The sequence below is a fragment of the Watersipora subatra genome, chromosome 4 (genome assembly GCF_963576615.1).
Source record: "Watersipora subatra chromosome 4, tzWatSuba1.1, whole genome shotgun sequence".
Lineage (NCBI taxonomy): Eukaryota > Metazoa > Bryozoa > Gymnolaemata > Cheilostomatida > Watersiporidae > Watersipora > Watersipora subatra.
The window spans coordinates 1,520,268-1,524,098 of NC_088711.1; positions in this window are offsets into that span (position 1 = coordinate 1,520,268).

A 3,831-nucleotide genomic window follows, 5' to 3' on the forward strand; every position below is an offset into this window, starting at 1 on the left:
GCAGTCAGTGTGTACTCAGCATTATGTATTCATAATTATGCTTGACTTTACACAGCTCGTCAATAAACTGTCACCTTGTTTCAATTATCCACAAGGTTAGGCTTGACACCTTCTATGTTAAACCACAACTAGTCATAACTCCAAATGCCTCAAGCATTTCAAGTATTATCTATCAACATTGTATTTAGCCAAGCCAATATAAAGTGGTCGTTAATATAGTAGAATGTACTATTACTAGTGTTATGACATTAAAAGCAATAGTCAAAGACTAATAAAAAATTATCTGGTGATGTCTTCATCAATGGTAGACATGTGAGAAACTGAGGCCAGACCCTCAAGAGATAAGTGCTTGGTACCAGGACAGTGGGCAACTAGTGCTAAAGTAGTAGGCCACTGGTACGAGGGTAGTAGGTCACTGGTACGAGGGTAGTAGGCTAATGGTACCAGGGTAGTAGGTCACTACATGTAACACTAAAGTAGTAAGCAACTGGTACTAAGGTAGTAATCAACTGGTACTACGGCAGTAGGTTATTGGTACTAGGGTAGTAGGCTACCGGTAGTTGGGTAGTAAAACTAGAATTGTGAACTACTGTGTATTACTACAGTGAACAACCTGTACCCAAGAGGTGTTAGGCTGCAGCTAACATCTTGCGTTGTCCCTGCAACACTAACATGAACAGCTTGTTGTTGTTGTATGAAATCAAACACATTTTGATTGTGTTATAGCCAACTAATGAGCTTTATTTAAGGAGTAAGGACTTGCCTTCTCCCAAAACCAATGTTGCATAGCAAAAAAATTTAGGTTTTGTAAATCCTGCATAAAATCTCCTTCCTATCAATTTGTTTACCTACCATCAATTATTCAACAAAACAGTTTTGTAATTTGAGGCTCTTTGGTGTCAAACATTTAACCTCACCTTAACATCAACATAACTCCACCATAACATGACCACTAAACTTTTTGTTTAATAATATGACCCATCAAAAGACATTGGCACTCGCTCAATGGCGACTTCTGCATGTAGTACCAGAGCTACCACCATCATATAAAAGTTTCCTCTTCTTCGTCTGTCATTATTAACACTGAGTCTAACAAAAAGTGTAGCCTTTTAACCGATGCATGTAGGTTACATTGTAACGTAGCAAGCAGGCATTGTTGGAGCATTCTTCGGTCCTAGATTTCTATCAAGCTAGTTTTAATTCCAAACTGTTTACTCCAAAATGAAGATTGCGTGCGATTTTGCCTTGACAGAAGTAAGACCAAGGAGAACATGGTAAAATAAAGTTTACATTAAATCATCACAATTCTGAGTGAAACATGTATTTGCTAAACAGATAGCACGCAAAAATGCTGCCTTTATATTATTTTTGCAGTTTGTCATGCGCATAGTAGTTTTGTGAAATTGGATTACTTAAAAGTAATGTGTACAAAAGTTCATAGCATTTACTAACAGTTAGGTAGTAGACAATGGTAGCTAGTAGTAACAGTTGGACAGCGTACTCCTAGTAGTCATTAGTATCTACTACCAGTAGTCAGAGTGGTCTAGTAAAGACTTGTGTTCTCCTGTCCTAGTCTTGTCCTAGCTTAGAGGTGATATACAAGAGCAGGTACAGACTTAGTATAACTGATTTACAAACTCACTGAATATTTGGAACAAAATTAAAGGAAAGTTGAGGATGACTTCTTCTGTAAACCTTGAGAATTGGAGACAATAGAAGCTAGTGCTGTTAGTTAAAAAACATACCTGATCTCAAATTGTTACCGAGTTTATCTCTTGTTCTTTACAGCATGACATTCTGGAGCAAATCTGATCCTGTAAAAGTATACTCAGGGACGACAGACCATTGGGCTAAACTGAGAAAGCAGGTTGGAGTTTAGATGCTTATGCCTGGCTTCTGCTCTGTAGTAGCTACTGACTAGAATGAACACGGTTTACTTGTACCTCCTGTTATGTTAGCCTGCTTTTAGTAGTTACACGCTAGAATAATTTAGTGACAGACTCAAGTACAGTTAAGTACTTGAGTCTATTTTAGAAACAAATGTCAAGGAGCAAGGGCGCAGTAAAAATTGAGCTCCTTCAGCCAGCTCCTACTCTATATGTGAAAAATAATATAACCGCAACAATGTGAGTTTGTTGTGGTTAAGCAACTAATCTTTGTTTAGTTGCTATTCTCTCACCCTCCAACTCTGTTAGTTTAGTCATACAAAACATTGCTAGAAAATAAGTTGCTATCCTGATTTTGGTGTATAGGTGTGTTTTATTTCAGCTAGTTAATCATCTCAGCTCGCTACATGTTTACAAAGTACTCTTTGCAGAGGAAGTGAAAATATGGCTGCTTGGTAGTTTTATAGGTTTACAGGTTTAAATATTATTCAAGAGGGTAGACAACTGACACGCTGTACAAATGACAGCAAGCGAGTTGGCAACCTTAGTTGGCTGCTAGTAGTTACTAGTCTATCAGGAGACTCATATTTTCTCAGATCTCGTAAGCCTTGATTTCAGAACTGGTTCTGCTAACTCCATTTAGTACATCTATACTAAGCAGACCGGGAAGTAATTGTTTCTAACCATAGCGATGCAGTAGATGTCATCACAAAGCGCACAGAACTCAGTATAAAGCTGTATTTGGAATTAATATCTATTAGACCATTGAAGTACATCAACTAGTAGATTTGGTTGCTCTTATACCGGCACCAGAGCAGCTGAAGTACGGGTTTGGAGTTGTCGAAACCTTTCTACACATCACTTTATTTCATAATACCTTTTAGACGAGTTGCCTCTAAGCACTCTGATCAGTTGCAGGTTAGATGTCCCATGATGCATTGTTAAAGCGCATGTCATTGTACCCTTCATATCCAGGCTGAAGAGCAAGCCGGTCTCCTACCAAAAGGTGCTGGTATGTGGTGAGCTTTTTGCTTTATTTTGCTGCTCAATCTAATATCTAACGCCTGTCTTAATAGCTATCAGATATTTCTATACCTTCTGTTGATCTACTTTCCAAGTTGTTTGATGGAAATTCTCTGTAAGTGCTAGCTCATTACCCGCTCGACCTGTAGTAGCAGGTGAACCGCTTAGGGATATGGGATTAGATGAAACGGGAAGGAAATTCCCATTTTTATGTTTGCAACCCATCATGCTGTTTCACATTTTTAAATTAAATTTAAATGTTTCTCATTCTGTACATTGTACAGCCCCAGTGCTTGGCCTTCTCTTCTGTATAGCGATCAAAGTTACCGATAAGGGCAAAGAAACAACAGTGATGATGTCACCAATGTTGAACTGTTTACAGGCAAGCAGTTTGATTGCTACTTGTATAAGAGTTTTGGTGGTAGGCCTCCGGGTAAATACCATACGACTCGCAGCACCACCCAGACAGGCCGGCATACCTACCTGCTGAACCAGTACTCTAAGCGCGCCAGTCAGAATTACAGATACTGGCAGGAGAGCAAGGCCTACCCTGTTTCCCAGTGTAAGTGCATCTTATTTTCCTTCTAGATTGCAATCATTCTATTGGAGAAAGTGATCGTGTGCATTCAAAAGTTTGGTGCAGTCGATTATAAAGACTAGCGAATCAAAAAGCTCGACTGTCCCATTGCTCGCTGTTTGTGAACGAAATGCCTGCATCATTCATGAGAATTGCTATATTACTGTTTATGATCAACTCCCATGACAAACGATGGAATTACTAACTAATCGAGCATTAGTCATGTCTGCAAGTTTTTGCTAGCAACCTCTCTTGCTGTAAAGCAGTGGTGAGGCTGAACCCCATATCACAAACAAGACTTCCATTTTGTAGGTGTATTTGCACCAGAGGATGCAAAGAGCATAA